Here is a 20884-nt window from a genome sequence, read left to right as displayed (position 1 = left end):
GGACAAAGTCGGTGTCCCTGACCTTCCTGTCGGCGCCCTCCTCCTTGGGTGCCCTCTTTATGGTGGCATCAACATCCCAGGTGTCCTCTAGCTTCTTACGGATACACTGAACAGTCCGTAAATTCACTCCTAAGGTTGAAGCAATCGTTGAATTGGAGATTTCACCTCCATTATTAACCAATGCCATGACCACAGCGGACCTCGAAAGCTCCTCGTTCCACTTATAGCTCTTTATCTCCTCATATGATGACGGCATGATGCTAACTGAACTACGTATCGTCAGCTGACGAGAATAGCTTTCCTATTTGATAACCGGTTTTTTATTTGATAATGTTGTCTTCAAGTTATCAAGGATTAAAGTAGGCGGCAATTTGATCCCCTTTCCCTGTAATACTGAGCTATGGATCAGTTAGAAAGACTTTACCATTATAACCAAATGTTTGTTTTTTTAAACAAGCAAACACAAAACATGTTTGATAGCCTGATACGAGCTATAAATAAATTTATATTAGTTGTAGTAAAAGAAAATCCATAATTTTAAATCGGACATGCCCTATTCGATTTGACATAAAACCCTGTTGTAAATTAAGAAGACTTGCGAAGAAATTGACTATTGTTGATGGTTGTTTTAAAAAAAATCCATAAATGTTTATCTCCTTGGCAATCGAAACAGTGCCTCGGGCCTATAAACATTATTCACATTTTCAGCCGCCTAGCTTACATTTTCACCTTTTTTATAGACAAACTATACAAAATTCCGACTTTACTCTTTACTGGTGGCTATCTTTGACAACTGCTAAAACAATAGGTAGTCACAGAATCACATTACTGTTTAGAAATTGTATTAGTTTCAAAGTAAGAAGAGGAATGTTCTCACAACTTATCATCTCTGAATAATAGTATAGGATACAAAATCAATAGTAATTTAACGTTTAAAAATCGAAAATAAAGTCGAAAAAGCAAAATTACTTAACAAACTAAACAAAAAATGCATAAATATTGTTTATAACATTCGTAATTTTCTAGGCTATTTTTACTTTGTCCTATGAAATGGTGTTTTTTTTAGTATTTAAATTATTTTTTCATTTAAAACAACTAATAAATAATTGTTATGGGGGACATTTAATTTGTATAGTTGATGTATAATTTATTTTTGTGGATATACAAAATCTTCACGAGATTAATATTCCTAATCAGTGACAATCAAGTAAGTAATTAAGTAAAGGACTCCCAACTCACTTATTTTGAAATAGGAAAGGCTTTAAGATTTTCCAATGGAATTATATTAAAACTAAGAAGTCAATTCTATTTATTTGTATCATATAATTCCGTAACAGTGTCCCAGATATATCAAGAATAAAGTTTCACAATACGTACATTTATATTTCTTACCTAATTATAAAAAAAAAAAAATAGTTACAAGTAAAATTGGCTTTATTGCTTTTCAAAATATTCTCCCTGAAGATCAATAGACTTCTACCAACACTTGAACCAGTTTTCGAAACATTTTTTTAAAATTCCTATTGTGGTAACTCAAAAACTTTGGTTTTTAATGCATCTGCAACTTCTCTTAGGTAATGAAAATCGTTGACCACGTAATTTATTTTTGATGATAGGAAAAGAAAAAAGTTATTGGGGAGTAAATCAGGGCTGAAAGGTGGATGACCCATCATTTTGAGGCTTAAATCTAGTCAAAAAGCTCTTAGTTTGAGCAAAAGAGTGAGCTCTTGCAATGTTACGATAAAATACGATTAGCCTTATGACTATTTTTCAGATTACGTGGGATCCAACATGAACAAATCTTATTTACAACAAAATTTTCATGGAATATCCTGTAGATGCTGGCCATACTGATATCCAAAGTTGCCTTAATCTCGATGTAAGTTACTTGTTGTATTAGCTCATGTACAGAATAGATTCTGGCACAACAATCGATTTTGGACGACCTTTACGAAAATTATCGTGGAGCGAACTCTGGCCTCGTTTGAATTACTATTAGGACAGGTTACAAAGATGGAATCATCACTGGGAGAAGTCTGTAGAGTTATAAAGAGAGACAAGTTTGTTTGTTTTCTTTAATTAAATGTATTGTATCTTTGTTAGCTCGGAACCTTTTCAGACCACCCTCGTATACTCCTATTTTTTTAATAGGACGACGCGAACACTCGATTGTATTGATTAACTACGTTCAAAAATTATTTTAGGCAAAGTATACATTCAAACAAACAAATATTCATACATAGAGAACAACCTTGCTTTATTAATATTTATAGACTTGAGCCTTTCAATACAAGGACCTTGGATGGAGGATTAAAACTCTCTCACTATTCCTTACGGGATATTTTATCGGAATATTCTGTCTCGTTATGGCAATCATTAATTCTTACTTCTTACAGACGTCTTTGGAGTAAATGACAATTCCAGAGAAGATCAAGAGCAACTCATATATTTTTGAGCCTAGCACGATGATTAACGAGATTGAAGTCACAGCTTTGATTTGAAGGGCCATATGTACTATGACCGATCCTTCCATGAAAGGAGATGATAGTAACCGAGTGAGGCATAAGAACATGGTCCTTAGGTACGATCCATGAACTTAAAGATTCAAATTAAAAAGATTTTTATGGGCCAGGTTGTGCCCGATTCAAGTTCAGTGGTTCTATGGGTCCCGGCCTCGTTCTTTTCATTTCAAAGGTTTCGGTTCGGCTTTATTGGTCTCAGTTCTTTTAATGCAGGATCAATTTTGTGAGTAGGGACTTAAAATAATGAGCGTCGCAAGAAAATTCAGGCCAAGGAAAAAATATTATTTACAAGTACGGCCGCAGCTACCTTATACGCAGAGTGCCTCAAGTTCCAACAGGGGCCACGAAAATTAAGGTTGCTTAAGATAAAGGTTTTCAAAGTAGGAACATGAGAAAGGCCATAAGGGGCTGGAGAGTGTATTATGATTCGTATAAAGGGGGCCCGCTAAAATGTATTAGTGGACGGGAGTTTTGGAATAGTAAAGTTTGGTAAACCCTTATTTGGCTAACTACAAGATGATTTCGGGCTTTTTTTCTGTTTTTAATTTGAAGGAAAGGTTGCGTGATATAATATAGGTAACGATGCGTTTCATTTACATAAAATTATGCAAATGGGATATTATAGGTTATTAATATACTAAAAATATTAAAAAAACGAAAATAAGCTCAAAACCGATGGAGATAATCAATATATTGCGGTCTCGGGTCGACTTTGTTGGTTCCGGTTCCAGCGGTTCAAGAACTGGAACTGTTTGAACCGCTAGACCGATAAGGGCACAACTTTGCATATAGATGTCATGGGTATATGAAGATGCAAATATCCAAAATGCATTGCAGATTGAGATCCTTCTAAATCACCACACGACGAACCTACAGGATATTATTAACACGCCACTCTAACTCTTCCCTTTACTTTATATGTACCTTAAACCTTATCTTCTTTATTTTTTTTAGAATTCATTGGTTTAAGACACACTATATCTAACTATAAAAATTCGTTAATAACTAGGTATCACCTTACAGATATTTATTTATACATATATATATGTTTATATTTGTAAATATCTAGCAATATGTGTATAGTGTTGAGTTACCAATTTACGAACATTTATACTATTAGAGGATTCTATTGATACTGATATAAATGAATACATTCTATACAATGGTACATTCTAATATTATACACATACATATTTTAATCTTACTAAACGATGACCTCACATCTCCCCCTCAAGACGAATGAACACATGAACATTATTAATACACTTCACAAAACAAAATATACAACACTGCCGAATAATTATGTAAGTCGTTTTTCAGGACATTCTGGTTGATCCGTTTTCTTTCCTTCTACATCAACAAAGTAGGATCCTTCATCTTCCCGAATGTTCGATATTACTCCACGTGTGACCCGCATCTTTTCTTCGTATTTTGGATCCTTACGGGATCTCCAGAAATCAAAAGGTTTCGATTTGTAGTTGTGCGAGATTTTTTGAGGATCATCTTCATTTGACGGCATCCTCTGCTTGCCCATTGGATCGGTATGAGGATGACAGCTTATGTTTAATGCCTAAATAATCTTTGGAGAAGTCCATTATGTATCGTTTACAATAAGAATAAACTTTGTCTTAAATACAATCTAGTATTATTTAAAGTACATGAAAATATTGTCCGGATATTTCTGCTCACCCTTGTATTTATGCGCATGATTAAAAATAATAACCATTTATGAATAATGGTTATCATATATCTTTATTTATGAATATCAATAACAGGTTTGAACATTTGTAGAACAATTTTTCATTTAGACATGTTAATTTATTTAAAACATAATATATCGTGTTACTAACATATATAACTGATGAAAAATGACATGTATGAATAAAACTTAATGTATTGACTAGTGTTGGTTTCGGGTTTTAAATATCGTTCGGTGCAGTTGGAGAATCTGAGCATTGAGTAAGTTCAAGCTAAAGTAAAGTTATACGTCAATGATTCTTTCTTTCCATGAATTGATTAAATCTCTAAGCTCAACAATGAACTCAGTTCAACCTCTTCAAAAAGTCAGTCAATTATATTGATCAACTAATATGGTTAACTTTAGAAAATATTTATTTGTGACTGTCGATTTTTCTTCTACTCTTGTCCCCATAAGTAAGAATTCTGGGACGTAGTTTTCATTTTCATCCAGCTTCTGGTCCGTCGTCGACTTTTTGCGGATTTGGTTTTTGGATTTTTTGTAAAAAAATCCAAAATTAATTTCAAAATTACTTTTTTTTAGAAAGTAATTTTGAAATCCTTCATTTTTTCATTCTTTTTTTGTTTTCTTTCTTCTTCTTAGATTGCCGGCCAGTTTGCCAGCCTTCAAAGTAAATGCCGCCAATGCGACATAGATAATTGTGTTGGGACCATACCATGGTACCACCAGGTCTTGGAAGTCCTTGTTGGGACCATACCATGGTTCCACCAGGTCTTGGAAGACCTTGTCTTTAAAGAATGTTTGTATCCTGTTAGTTTTTTTTTAAAAATTATTATATTTCTTTTATAAAGGATATAAGTATATACTCAAACAATAAATTAAATATCATCTTAACACAAACATCAAGTATATGTAATTTATCAGTTATAGTTAAATGTATATGTCAATATCCATTAATGGCTTAAGTGCATATCTATAACATAAAATTATTAATATTTATATAATTAACTATAATTAAAGGAGACGAATGATCTAGTTCCACGACTTCCATTAAGTTATTTTTCTTCCCCCCTCCTCTTAAAGAGTCTTACAACTAGTAAATCTCATAATAAAAATTCTCAGAGATAGAAAAGTAGGTCAAGATTAACAAAAAACTCTCCTTGATTGGATGTTATATTTCAACAGTAGCATTAAAAATTATTATGTGGATAGTTTTGTACCTCCACCTGAGAAGGAGTCCCCAATTTTAACCAAAGTGGACATGCAGTTTTGGATTCTGGGTGGATAATCCCGTTTCTGCACTTTGCTGCGTTGTGTATTTTCTGGACCTGGGAAATAATGTTCTCTATTTTGAGATACTCGTCATATAAAGGTGACGTGATGACAAGACAATCCAGCCGTGTGAGTCTCACTTCGAAGTGAATGCCACCAAGGTGACATAGATAAATATAAGATCTATATCGAATGTACATTCTATTGATACTAGAATGTCTGCCCTGGAGAAAATTGCCGTGGAAGACTGTCATGGCGGAAAATTACTCAGAGAAAATTAATCATATTTTGTTGAAACTTCATGAGAAATAATAACACATTTAAAATTTGCTTAATATTTTTAAGACATATATCTAAACATATTTGTTTGTTCCATCCCCCGAGAGAGTACCACCAAGTGTAAGTACAATATTGTACAATTACAATACAGTTTCTTTGCCATTTTTAAATTCAATCCAATCTTCTAAAAGGATTTTTCAAAAAAAAAAAAAAAACCACCACCAATTAATACAATACCGGGCCGTGCATAATTATTTACCGATTTTTGTTCAGAAAATAATGCGGACAATAATGACATTTCGAATGATTTGAGAAACAATTTATTCATACATTTTTAGAATAATAAAATAGTTTGTGATCAACTTTAATCAATGTAGCCACCATTTGACTCAATGACACTGGTCAGGCGACGTCTGAAGCTGCCACAGACTTGCTGGATGTAATCGGCGTACATCGAGGCCCAGGCCTTGTTGACAGCTACCTTTAAGGCATTTATGTTCTTGTGTCGTTTTTTGCAGGCCTTGGTCTCCACGTGCGCCTAGATAGAGAAGTCTAGTGGGTTCAGATCTGGGCTCTGAGGGGGCCAGTAGTCCTTGGCCAAAAGTTCATGTTGTCCTTGAGCCACTCCTGAGCTTTCATGGAAGCGTGGGTGGGTGCTCCATCTTGTTGAAACCCCCAAGGAGAGTTGCCGACTATGGATTTGATCCACGGAAGGACCTTGGACGCCAGAATCTTCACATAACCCTCCACTGTTAATCTGAGCCAGTGGGGAACCATACCGGCTTCATGGCCTTCCCGTTGGATCTCCAAACATCTCCAAAGCTCACAACACGGTCATTTTGCCTGTTGAAAACAGGATCGACCGTAAAAGTTTTCTCATCTGAAAAAATGATGATGCGTCCAGATGAGCTCTTGATATCATTCATGATTTTCTGGGCACGCTCAAGTCTGACTTTTTGCTGACGTTCAGTTAGCAAAGGGCGTTCAGTACCCCTCAGGGACTTTCCTCCAGCCCTTTTCAATGCCCTTGAAACAGTTGATCTCGACGTTCCCATCTTTTTGGCCTTATCGGCAATGGACCTGTTGGGAGTCCACTTGAACACTGCCTTTACTTGCCTTGTCGAGACAGTGGGCTTCCTGCCAGCCCCAGGGGAATGCTTGAGATCACCCCCAGCCTCCAAGCGCTTGGAAACGTTGTAAATTGTCTTCAACGAGGCCCAACCTGTTCCTTAATGTTGTTATGAGGCACTCCCGCTCGAAGGAGGGCTGCAATTTCGATCATCTTTGTTTCTTGATTGGACATGGTCTCACGTGTGGAAGTTGTTACGCTCTCACAGGAATGATTTTTGTTTATTTTAACAGTAAAAATACGAAACAATAAGATTGGTTGCCACAAAACCTCTTAACAAGTATATTTACATCATCGGTAAATAATTTTGCACGGCCCGGTACATTCAAAAGGAACCCCTCTTATACGAAAAAATAGTTTCAAGGCCTCGGTTCGGGCGTGGAAGTCTTAGTAGTGTTACAAACCAAGTGTCATGGGCTGAATCAGAAAGTGCATGTCCCACACTTTCAGATTCCTCATTTATTTATCCCCCCCCCCCTTACCAATCCTTTCGATCCATTTCTTAGAAGATTGGATCGAATTAAAAAAAATTGCAAGGAAATTGTATGGTAAAGCCCTCACCCTTTATATATATTAGGGCCCAAATTCCTGGGGCGGAACATCCTAGAACCGTAATATACAATGGTATATTCAAAATACAATTGTTAGAATGAAATGAGCTGTAATATCAACAGAGAAAAAAGTTTGCTTTTGTTGTTCTATTTTTTGCCAAAAATTTCTCTTTTCCTTACATTTATTGAGAATGAATGTATGAAGGTATATTTACATATATTATTAAGAAAATTAAATATTTATATACTTTTCTTCAGGGAGAAAGGAAAGGTAGTTTTACAAAGTACTTATAGAAAATCATACAAAAATATTTAATATAACTTTTGACGAACTTAAAGTTGTTTCAAATATGGTCTACTAAGCATACATTTATATTTTTTTTTTAATTTTTATTAGCTTAAGTATTTTTTTAAATAATTTTAGAGAAACATTAATAGAATTAATTACAATAAAATACTAGCTAAAATATGAGGAAACATTTGTTATCGATCAAAGCTCAACTTGATGATTGAGTTAATACTGATGCTTCTTAAGATTCTCCCCTTTTCCCTCCACGTTCTTCACAGGACCTTCTATATCCAGCTCCACCAACAACTCCAAAACTCTCTCACACCTTAATTTTTGTCATAGAATCAGTTTCCATCACCACTTTCGAATCGTCCCCAATCATTGCCACCATTTAAAGCCTCAGTAGCCTCCACCCCGTGATTTACGACAACCTCCTCCGTGAACAACCTTCACCTTCACTTCCTGTCCATGGGCAGATGTACTATTCAATTTGAACATGGCACCTCTGCGTTGTCAGCTATCATCATCGTAACAAAGGTGTGTAGCACTTCTCTGTTATACGAGGGTAGGCTGAAAAGTCTCCGACCTAACATAGACACTTGACATTTTTTCCTGGTTAAGTTATTTTTATTTTAATTCCCCAACGATAAATATAATAAGAAAAAGTAGAATAATATCTTATCTTATACAAAATATAAGTTGTGTCTCTTATGGGTACCCCCATTGTTGGGCCTAGGATACTCAAACATGGCAAGGGATCGTGTTTTGAACCTGGCCAAGTTAAGACGGGGATGCCGATTTTTGGGGGCGTGGGCTATATAAGAGGGGGTTATTTTATATCTTTACCTTCATAATCTTGATACTTAGAAGATATATAAGAAGTATTATTCAAATATGGTTATATTTTAGTCTAAGGTCATTTTTTGCCTTCAATGTTGTATTTTATTTATACTTTTGGTCAAAAAACTACACAAAAATCCTTAAAACGCATTTTGAAAACACTTTAAGGGCAATGAGGCAGGGTATATAACATACTTAGATCCCTAAAAAAATAATTTTCGAGCTTCTCGCATCTGAAAGAATGGGGGAAAATGCGGAATCATATCAAAATTCAAAAAAGTATATTTTTGAATGGGTCTAATGTATATATATATATATATGAATATAAAGGGCATACGTTTTCAAAACTTGAAAAGATCATGCTTACATATTTTATGTTTTTTTTTTTTTTTAAGATTCATATAAATATATCTTACACCAAATTGTATATAAAGACCATGCCTATTCCTTTCCACGAGATACAACGCAAGAACTCCTACGGCTTGAAGGCAATCGATTTAAAACTATTTTAACGACCAAAAGCCAGATTAATGCAAACATTTGCAATCGTTTGAGTCGTGCAAAGAAAGTAAATCAGGAATTGAGAGATGTTATGATAGATTTGCAGAATAATGATTTATTCTTTTCAAAGGGAGTAGTAGCCTTGACTCATTTTGATCATGTAATAACTTCAGACAATGAAGGGGTTGCTTAAAAATCACGGAAAATCTCACCACTATTCTGCCATGCTCAAGGATTTTGCACTAACTCTTCATTTCTATTCACCTTGTAAATTTTGTAGTCGAACATTCTTTTTGTAATTAACATCCAGTGTCTTTTCGTGAACTATTTTCACATATGGCAAAGGATGCGTATTAAGATATAGCTGTCATTATTGATGTGATGCATATAAAAAGAAACTGTCGAGACAAGAATTTGGACCATGATTATGGATTTGTTGATTACGTCGGACGATGTGATTTGGGGGAGGGGGAAGATACAGCAAACGATGGCTTGGTGTGTATGCATGTTGGTTATTGAGGTTATTGGAAGCTGCAATCGCTTATTTTCTTTGCAAGGACATACAATCTGGTCTGCTTGTAGGAATAATACGTGAATGCATTTTACGAACATTGGAAGATGGTATCACGGTACGATCTGTCACAATGGATGAGCAAGAATTGATGTTTCTGCTTTGTCTTCGATAGGCGTTAATATTTGAATGCATTTCAAAGCGTTCCGGGAACAATATTCACTGCTTAATAATATTTTCAAATGAATAAAATAATCAGCCCTGGATTATGATTTAGGTATATTTCATCTTAAAATAAAGTAAAATTATCTTTTTAAATTTATAAATTATATTCAAAATTTGATTATCAAAATATGTGTTTTATTCTCTTGAAAATTACAGGCTGAAGTTGTTAAATATATAATCAGAAATTGGTAGAATATAAAAAATAAATACATTCAATTGAAACATTCACAAACAAATATATCCCATAAATTAATCAAAGCAATCAGATATCCAATTGACGGTTTAGATTGTATTTTATGCATAAATTTGAAAGATCAAAACATTTTGACATTTGCCTCTCGCTCAGCAACTCCTATGATATGTTCTAATTTCATAGTTTGCTCTTAATTTATCTATTTATAATAATTGAGCTACAACAACTTTAATTTCTTTTCAATTTATATTCGAAGGATTCTTAATAGGAGAATCTCGTTTATAAATTACTAATCAATAACAAGATTTTATTGTTGACACGGTGTTACCTTGCTAATACAAAAATACCCTATGTATTTTGTTGTCGGCTGTCGATTCCTTCTTCTCCCTCGATAAGTCATGGCTATTTCATGATAATCTGCCAGTATACAGGATATAAATAACGGTTGGTATGATAGACTTATTGGCTAACTACTAGACGATTTCGGTCCTTTTTTCTTCTTCTTCTTTTCGGAAGAAAGGTTCCGTGATACAATAAAGATAATGACGTGTTAAATATAAAAGGTTGCCCTCACTGAGCTAGAAACAATATTCACAAAAATATACTGGTACAACAGCGCCAATAGTCACTTTTTATGGTAATAGCTCTATGGCCGGCAATCTAAAAGGAGAAGAACAAGGGACAAACAAACAGAAAGAGGGATACATTCAGTACAAGGCTGAACGCATATTCAGAATGATTGGAGGGTTTACCGAACTCGGTTCCCGTTACATAAAATTAGAAGCTATGGAACTGGTTATCGGAAGCACCATTCGAAAATATGGTTATCGCTTTCACTTTCAAGATGGTGATCTAAGTAGTAGTGATGATGGTGAAAGTTCTGAGTAATTTAATAAGATTTTGCCTTCAATTTTGTTCCCTTTTTTAAGCATTCCTTCTTTTTGCTTGGAAGCATAAAAAAGAGCTAGAGTTCGCTATGATGCATAAACCTTATGGCTAATTGAAACAGTGTTCAATGAAATCATTTTAGTGATATACTTTTTTATATTCCTTAATATCCCGGTATGACTGTAGTACCGGGATAACGAACAACATTAGTGTATAAAATATTTACGAAATGAAAAAGGGAGTTGACTTAAAAGAATACTTTTGTGAATATCTTACTTAATGAAGTTCTATAAATTCAAAAGCCCTCTTACTAAAGTGAAATAAAGGTCGTTAGCCTTTAATCAAACAATCATTGAGGCTCTTTTAGTGAAACATATATGTAGGCGAATGAATCTCAAAAAAACATCATTAATCTATCAATGACTCCAAGGAAAATCAATCGATTTATATCAATCTATTTACACATAAATGTAAATATATATATAGGGTCCATTTTAATTAAGGAAATTATAAATAGTTTTGTCTTCACTTTATTTCCTTTCAAAACTGTTTGATCCTGTTTGAGGCCAATAAGCCTTAGTTCTGAAAGTCTGACAATTTTGTACTTGGCGTCATTCCAAAGAAAATGCAAAAAGCATCAAGTAGTTAGTATTGTTTTTGTGGGATCAAAAATGCGTAAGTAACAAGCAAAAATGGCAAAGGGTGTGCAGGCACACATGTCGATATCCGAAAAAGAAGATCTTCCCAGTGGACGCTTTTCTGAACAAGAGAAATAATCTTTTCTTGGTAGAATCAATACCTCAGGTCGAGGGAACTTTGATTACTAAACATCCACCTCAGGTCATTGTCTTTAGTGTCTTGTCGTCCGACGGTAGCAGGATACATCCCTACTTTTTCAAGGCCAACGACAAAGTCAACACGTACTTCTACCAAAAATTCCTTACAGTGTTGAAGAGCACATTCCCTAGGACAACTATGTGGTTACCCACAACAGTGCCCTGAGAAGGTGCAGCATTTCTGCTGGAAAACATGGCTGCCTTCTGGGAAGCAGACTTCATCAAGGCCAATAGTGCTTTTGTTCGTCCCTGTATTGAAGCCATCATTCAGAATGGAGGGGGACATTTATAATAAAAAGTGTAGGAAATGGTTGAATTATCAACTTTTGCTTGAAATGTTTGTCATAAAAATAGTTGTAGGAGGATTCGCATTGAACAATTTTTCCTTGAACGTGTCTGCCTTGTACACATTCGCCTTGCAAAGCTTTTGCCTCGAGACATTTATGTGTTGAGACATTTTTGCATTGTAACACTTTCGCCGTCTACTGTTTTTCTTGTAACTTTTTCGCCTTGAGACTTTTTTGCCTTGGAAATAATAAAGAAAATACCACTTCTTTCCAGTAATATATTTTTTATTTCAATTTGTACCGTTGTATTACAGCTTTGATAAATTAGAAACAAAAAGGTAAACAATGTAGACAATCATAATACTTCAAACCTTAATACGTAGGATTCAAAGCCTTGGGAAGGAAGCATGGAATGTTACTGCCAACGGTACGTTGTGAAGAATCGTTGGCATTCGTAGGGAGTCCATCTCTTCATTAAAATACCATGCCAAGACATTGAAATCTCTACTTACACCAAGGTGGGGGGCTCGTCCATGGAAGTCTACATGTATTTGTAAATATGATATATAAATATTTATTTAATATCTAAATATATCATAAAAGTCTAAGGAAAATTGGTCGACTAATCTTCCTTAGACATTAAGAGAATGTTCTCTGCAGGATTCTACAACCAGAGCTATTTCTGTTGGGCAAGAATTTACCAACTTGTTTGGAACAATATCGTCTTTCATCAAAGTTCGTTTCCTCAAGGGGCACGAAAGAATAAAGTTATCAATCTCCATCTCACTCAGTTCCTTGAAATAGAGAACAGGGCGTCCGACTAAACTTAAAACCAAAATAGGGATCTGGACTTATATTATAATTACTTATTGATAATATTTTATTACTCAATTGCTATAAAATATTTCATTTGGTCTTTAGTTTTCGATATTTCTAGATGATGATATAACACCAAAAATCTTGTTAATTATTGATGTATTAAGTTAAACATATTGTTGAGTTAAAGTACGTGAATCAAGTATTTATATAAATATTTGTTTCAAATCATTTATGTATTAGTGTATTGGTAAAATTACCCTTCTGTATTTGTTATTTTAGTAAATCAATAGTCGACTATATATAGTTATTAAAACGTGAACAAACTTGAAATTTTTAATAACTAATAGGCTTTTCTTTAGGTATGGAAGTGTATTTTTGTAGGTTCTACTAAATTAGATTCATGAGTATCTTTAAAAAGTGTTTGTAAGTACAGACACGTTGTTTTATATCACCCTATTTTATACCAATCTTATTTTATCATAATTAAAGTATGAAATCAGTATGTCTTTTTTATTTTGGTTACATTAGAAAAGTCAATATCGTTGTTCAATATTTTTTCTGGGCTATTGTTCAAACACGCCTCATTTATTAATATATTTGAAAAAAATATTATTGAATAATTATTGATCATATCAAAATTATCTTTAAGCTTGACATGTGTATCAGGAAAATTGTATTTGGGAGGGATGCTAATATCAAATTTGACTATAATTTACTGAGTTTTTTTTTTGTTTTGTTCAATAATAATATAATCAAATTCCTAACGAATGCTACGTTCAAGACTATAGGATTACAAAATTTTAACCAATGTTCGATACAATAACTTAATATTTAAAATGAAGGAAACAATCAATCTTAGAGATCTCCTAGATATTCCTAGTCAACCTTTCAATTAATTCAGGAAGAATTGTAAAAGTCCTTTCTGTAGCTATTCTCTAACCAACAAGAGGATCGACACAGGGTTTATGTCTTTGGAGATTTTATGTGAAGAGCAAATTGATTATACCTAACCAAAAGGAGCTCATAAATATATTGAAGGATTTATGAGACAAATAGTCATATAATACAATTCGAAACGCCCTTGATGGTGATAAAAATTGACGACTATTTTTTTATCCTGTTCTTCTCCTATACATTGAGAGTTGAATATTAAAATACCTGGAAATAATAAATTATTGTGAATCATTCCCCAAGTTTTATATTTTATGAAATTGTTGATATTGATTCATTTACTTAAAATTGTTCAATCTACTTTCTTTTATTAAAGAAGTAAAGGTTAACTGTATCAAAATTTATTGAATTATACAATGGAAAGGGATTTCTGACTGTGCATCTATACATTGAACACCTTCACATATACTTATTTTATGCAATTTGGAGGGCAGTACAGTGTTTGTGATCGTTTCAGTATCCGAAATAGTTCACTATGCAACAATTTGTCCTTCTTCAAAATAGAATGATTTTATTCTTCTGTATCCCTTTCAGGAACGGAACTTTCATGAAGATGATATTGTCCCACATAAGTTGATAAATTCTTGCCAATCATAGATATCTCCAGTTCTACCATCCCGCAGAAAAGAGTCCTTTGATTCCTTAGGAAGATTAGCCTACCAATTGTACGATGTGTTAAAGTTCCTTAGAATGTCATAGTCGCGAATGTGCAATGTCTCATCTTAGGTATGTACTGTTTGAGTTTGTATGAGTTTAAAATTAGCTTTGAAATAATAAATATAGTAAGCATTATATTAGTAAATGATATTACAACTTTAAAACTCAAACTGTGAAGATATCTTAATCCAATCCTCAAAGCTGTACAACTCTACAGATCAATCGGGATCTTTTATTTACAATTTATTAACCACGAAAATGGAGGTTTTATGTCGAAAGGATCTTGAATCTATGCTTTTCTTACATTTGTTATGATCCAAAATCCTCGCAGTAATAGAAAGATGGTTAATTACCACATCGAATTACAAAATATACATGTGATAAAAACACACAAGATTGCAGGATAATTTACTTCTGAGGCACAGGGAGGAAAGCACCATTAAAGGCTCGAAGTTAGCACAATAATATATATGATGGGGATAACTGATAAGTCCATGAGGCATGTTGATACATTATATAAATATATCATATTCACAAAGGAATGTAGACTTCCACTGACGGGGTCCACATCTTGATCTATAACTTTAGTACAATCATTGATATAGGGAGATATTTCAATATCTCTTCATGGTATTTTAATAAAGAGATGGACTCCCTACGAATGCCAATGATTCTTCTCAATGGACTGTTGCAGAAGTATTCCATACTTCCTTCCCAATGCTTTGAATCCTACGTATTAAGGTTTGAAGAATTGTGATTGTCTACATTGCTTACCCCTTTTGTTTCTAATTTATCAAAGCTGTAATACAACGATAAAAATTGAGCTAAAATATATATAACTAGAAACAAGTGGGTTTCCCTCTATTAGTATTCAAGGCAAAAAAGTATCAAGGCGAAAGTGTTACAAGGCAAAAACGTTCAAGGCAAAAAGTGTTCAAGGTGAATCCTCTTGACACGAATAAAAATATGTTGCAGTGGAACTGGTTTTTAAAATTTTGGAGTCCTTACCCTGCACTATTTAATTTTTTATTGCAGGTGGAATCGGGTGACTATTTTTAAAATGCAGGACCAACAGTGCCTAAAAAACAACCCACGCACTATTAGTGAAAATGATAAAATCAAAAACGTGAGAAATGAAAATCCCCTCGTGAACATCCTTCACCACGGTTAGTTAACTGGGTAAAAAGGACGATTTTTATTTCACAATAAACAGTGTAACGATGATCAATTATTACTTCATTTAAATTTTGTATTATTTTTAAGTTATTCCATTCATTTTCCACTCGCAAATATGAATTCAAATGCTACAAAAATTATTTGAATATTAGCCATCCAGAAAAAATAAGTCCTTATTTTTAAAATAATCTTGAAAACATGAGTTTGAGGTTTCAAAGAAACGTGTAATTTGTTATTCTTACGGTAAAAACGTTAACAAGGATTATATTCCTCAGTTGTCGCATAAAAAAGAAAGAATCCAAGAAATTAAAAGGAATTCTTTTAAGCAAAACAGTTAATTAAACTCACAAAGCCTCTATAAAAAATTGCAAAATATTTTACAAAAAATCTTCAGCATTGCCTTATTAAGGTTAATAAAGCATTGTAAAGGGTGATTCAAAACGAGCAAAATTCAAAAATTGTTCAATTGTACTATGAACATCAGCGTTCTGTGAAATAAGTTTTTCGCAAATTACGCCCAACTTATGGTCCACATAATCGACCTTCAGAATCCACAATTCGCAGAATAATCGAACAATTTGAAGGGCAACAACTGGCTGGGATGTCTCGTCGTCTAGTAGCCCACGTTTGGTGTGCTTGATGGGCTGGTGGAATCATCGGTCCATATTTTTTTTAAAACACTGCCGGCCAACACGTTACCATCAACGGCGAACGTTATCGCGCCATGGTAACAGACTTTTTGGTACCTCAAATTGAAGCACATGGCCTCAACGATATTTGGTTCCAACAAGACGGTGCCACTTGCTACACAGCACGCGTAACAATGGACTTATTGGGGCATCATTTTGGTGACCAATTAATTTCACGTTTTGGCCCGGTGAATTGGCCACCACGATCGTGTGATATCACACCTTTGGACTTTTTTCTTTGGGGGTACGTAAAAACAAAAAATAAGTATTGGAAGCTAATATTGATGGAGGTATTCCTGAGATTCTTGTCACAATGCTCAAACGCGTCATCGAAAATTGGCGCAAAAGAATGGACCATTTAAAGGCCAGTTGCGGCCAACATATGAAGGGTATTATTTTCTAGAAATAATTGTGAAAGATTGTTTTTTCGGTTCATAATAAAGGCTTAACCATAATATAACATTTTATGAGTTTTATTTCTACAATCCAAAAATTGCTTGTTTTGAAGTATTCATCACCTGTATATAAAAGCTAGTCACATTTATATAACATCTGTTCACAGTTACTCGCCAAAGTTTCAGGGATTTTGGACGAGCAGCTGTTATGTAAAAGCCTTTTGAGTGAGTGGATGTGAGTGTTTTGTTAAAATGGACAAGCTGACAATAAATATTTGTTTTTCTAAGTGCTACATTTACATATATACAAACAATTGCAGACATATAAAGGCTTGTTGTGTTAAAATCTGGCGCGTCTAAGTCAAACCAAATCGGAGTAATTGAGCCAAAAACAAAAAGTGTTACAGAGATGGGAGCATCCCTGGGGGAAGTGTATAACGAGGAGACTAATCTCGGGGTATATAATATCCCAGTTCACCCAACAGAGGGTTAATGTTTATTTACTTACTACGGGATCCCAATACTTTCCGGGAAATGAGAAACTCTAATACTAAGATATTCTTTAGAGGGGACCCCTTCTACTCTTTCATTCCAAATAGAGTGATAACTCTAATGTACTGTCTGCTGTTGCTTCTCTAATCAAATGATAGTTTTACGCATTATTTAAGTATCATGTAAATACCTTCTATGCATCACTGAAATGTGTGTCAGCTTTCACTTGTTTTGTTTTGCTTTAATGATGCATTTGAAGGTAATTATGTATTATTTTTCTGCAAAGAAGTAGTCTTGCGTTTCTGTCTGAAGAAGAATAAATGATGAAGTATTGTATGTATGTATAATATAATCCAATTAAAGGCAGTTCCTCCAAATCTTCTTTCTTTCTTAATTGGGACAGATGAAACTGTATCTCCTTTCTTTATGCCTCTCACATTTCCATGTTTTACCTATCACTATGTGAAAGATGCAACATATTAAGGATTTGTTATTTCACGGTTTGCAGATCGGAAACGGTTCGCGAAACACTAAAGTCTAGTAGTGTATCGATCCTAGGACAGCGTTTCTAATCAGCCTTTTTTATATCCCCCTCCACATCTCAATCTTGTTTCTAATCTATTGAATATTTTTCCGTCATTCAACAGTCATAGGACCGATTAGTCGGGGTCAACAAAGTCACAAAAAAGTTCTAACAGCCAGGTGAACGTTTTCTTTCCTAGGTCGGCATTTATGCTCCTCATACCGTACTGAAAGGATCAGTCATGTCATCATTTGACCTTTTGCTCTTCGAGAGGTTTTCGTTCTCACTGAGCTAGCCTTAAGACACCTGCGTTATTATTTGTCCGATGTACCACTCGAGATGGCTTGGAGCAGAGTCTTGATGTCACCTTAAGACTCTTCCTGTTATTTCTTGACTCTCCGGATAAAGGATCTGTCCATGTTGAAAAAATTATTAATCTCAACATTGTTATGTTCAGTGCGGATCGCAGCAAGAGCACTCTGTCTTTTCCATGATTGGGGAATAAATACTTTGTTGATTTTTTTAACTGATGCCAAATACTTCTACCTTACTACCAAAACTACAAACAAAATCCTTCATGCGCATACTCAGCTGTTGAAGGCGCTCAAAAGTCGTTGTCAAACAACCACCGGACCCAATATATAAAAAACTTAGAAATAGAAGGATACCTTTTTGATAGACAACAAGCATGTATACATTTAATTTAGTCTTTTTTCTTTTATATTAATGAAAAATTTTTTTTTCTTTTTATTATAACTTGATTGTGTAAGCCCCCAAAAAGGCTGGCATCAACAATACTAAAATCACTGAAAAATGTCCTATAAATTCATAATATCTTTTTTAACTGAGCGCGAGTCTTATTGAAAGTGTTGGGTTCACTTCAAATCTGGTTGTCTAAGGCCGGCCTTGCTAAAACTGTTATTTCTTTAAAATTTTAATTATGTTTCCACGGGTTTATAGAGGTGACTCAAAATGTTGTTAAGGAAGTAATTTCCTTATTACAGTATGTGAGTGATAGAATCAAAGCTATAACATATAACTCTGGATATGGAAGATAATTTATTCAGAATGTAGTACGATATTTTTCCATTTGATTAGTAGCTTGAATAGAATGATGATAGAAAACTTTCAAAAATCAAAGCATTAAAATTGAATTGCGATGATTTCTTTTTTTTTAAATTTATAAGCAAGAAATAAATTATATTATTTTCGTATTTCTATTATGTTAAAAAAATGAGTCATAAAAAAAAGTCATAAAAATATTTTTTTACTACAATAATTGACAATATATTCGACAGATTGTGAAAGCATGAATAATTTATTACTTTTTTTGATAGAAACTAGTGTTAAAAAACAACTCGAATTTACTACTAAGCTTGAACTAGTCACTCGAAATATTTTTATATATCATCTCAATCCGGGTGTATGGATGCAAAATCCTTGGGCTGCATCCAGATTGACTTTTTTTTTCTTTTTTTTTTACAAACAACCATAGCAAAACTTAAGAAATATACAATCGTTCAAAAGTGTTATCTCAGTTTTCCCATAAAAAGAATATTTTAAAACTTAGTCTCCATAAAGATGAATAATAAGAAGACGTAAAATGTACTAACAAATGTTTATATGTGTAGAAACAGCATAAAAGATCCTTCTCACACTTTTTGTGAGAGCCTATTCTGTAAAATTAACTTTTTTCACAAGATACTGTTCACTAAATTATATTAGTGATATTTTTCGAATAATTAATTGTTAGCTACCCTATTTAGGATTATATTTGAACGCTAATAATTTATTATTAAGCCATTTTCTTTTAGTCACTCTTGATTTTCTATGCGAGAAGTTGGGTTAGAAAGTGAAAAGAAAAATAAATCAAATTCATAGTGAGTGTAGACCATGAGTCATGGTCTACTCTCAATGACTTATAATAAAGGTAGATGGAAGATCCACTGCAAATATACTCGTTAAAATTGAGTAACAGAATAATGATACATTTTTATCAAGTATTAATAAGATGAAGACTTAAGCATCCATTTGCTCAGCTTTATATTAGTAAAGTTAATAGAAAATATATGTTATCAAAAACTCTACACTTTTTACCATATTATTGTTTTAACGAAATAAAAATAAATTTTAGGATTAAGAGTATTTTTGTATTTGTGAAAATTATCATAGTAATTTTTTATGAAGTATTAATAGCTAGAAAAGAAAAGTTTTTTCCGTTTTCTCTTTCAAAATTCCAGGATCTTTTCATGTTGCCTCTAGAAATGTGTTCTTCTTTTTTCTTTTCCTCCCATGACAATTTAAAATAGTAATATAAGAGTATAAATGATTCACTTATACTAATAAGCAAGGTTAATAGAAATACATGGCTGTACCATCATGAATTTTTCTATTTGATGTACCATACCAACTGCTGTCAAGACAGACAAGTATGGCGTCATAGAGTATAATAACGGTACTTTAACATTTTGCAGTGAAGGAAGGGGATCTATAGCTACTCTTGATAGCAGTTATACTTTTGGACTTTAGTATTAAAAATCATGTTGGAAGTCAAACATTTGTAAGAAAAGCGTAATGGTGTTCCCTTGTATTTCTATTAACTTGCAAATAAGTACATGAATGAATTCTTTCATTTACCTATTAATCTCATCTCGAAGACACAGAGTATTGTTTTTATAAGTGAAGGGGTGAATAACAGTAATTGTTCTTTGTTGGGTGATCAACCGTGACTTTTTTTATAAATTCATAAAATTACCCGTTTTTTATGGGGGAAGGCAATTTTCAGGGGAAGACATTTTCTAGGAAAAATTCAATGTATGGGTATCTTTTATGGTGCCCACACCGTTGGGCCTAGAAGGCTGAAACTTTGCATGGGTCACTCCCTTAAGCTTGGTCAGGCTGAGATGGGGATACCAATTTTCGGGGCGGGGGCATATAAGGAGGGCTTATTCTATACCTAAAACACAATAATTGTTTTTTTGAAGCTCAAGGAGACTAGATAGGTGTTGAGTTTTAAATCCAAAAAGTGACTAGCGTCTTACAAATTATGAAACAAGACGTTTTCTTGATTAATTAAAAATCAAAAAAGTTATACACAAAAAAATTCTTGTCAAAAAAAAACCGTTTACTTTTTTTTCTTTTTCTTTCGGGTACAGGAAAA

At 33.6% G+C, this 20884-nt stretch overlaps 1 protein-coding gene across 3 annotated transcripts in view; it reads right to left on the bottom strand.

The window, feature by feature from the left end:
- The window catches only part of LOC121125427 (uncharacterized), a 315586-nt gene that overhangs the window by 240252 nt on the left and 54450 nt on the right, over positions 1–20884 (bottom strand). The window lies entirely within an intron of this gene.

The sequence above is a fragment of the Lepeophtheirus salmonis genome, chromosome 10 (genome assembly GCF_016086655.4).
Source record: "Lepeophtheirus salmonis chromosome 10, UVic_Lsal_1.4, whole genome shotgun sequence".
Taxonomy (NCBI): Eukaryota; Metazoa; Arthropoda; class Copepoda; order Siphonostomatoida; family Caligidae; genus Lepeophtheirus; species Lepeophtheirus salmonis.
Note: the sequence above shows the minus strand (reverse complement) of the source record. Positions and strands in the feature narration are given on the sequence as shown.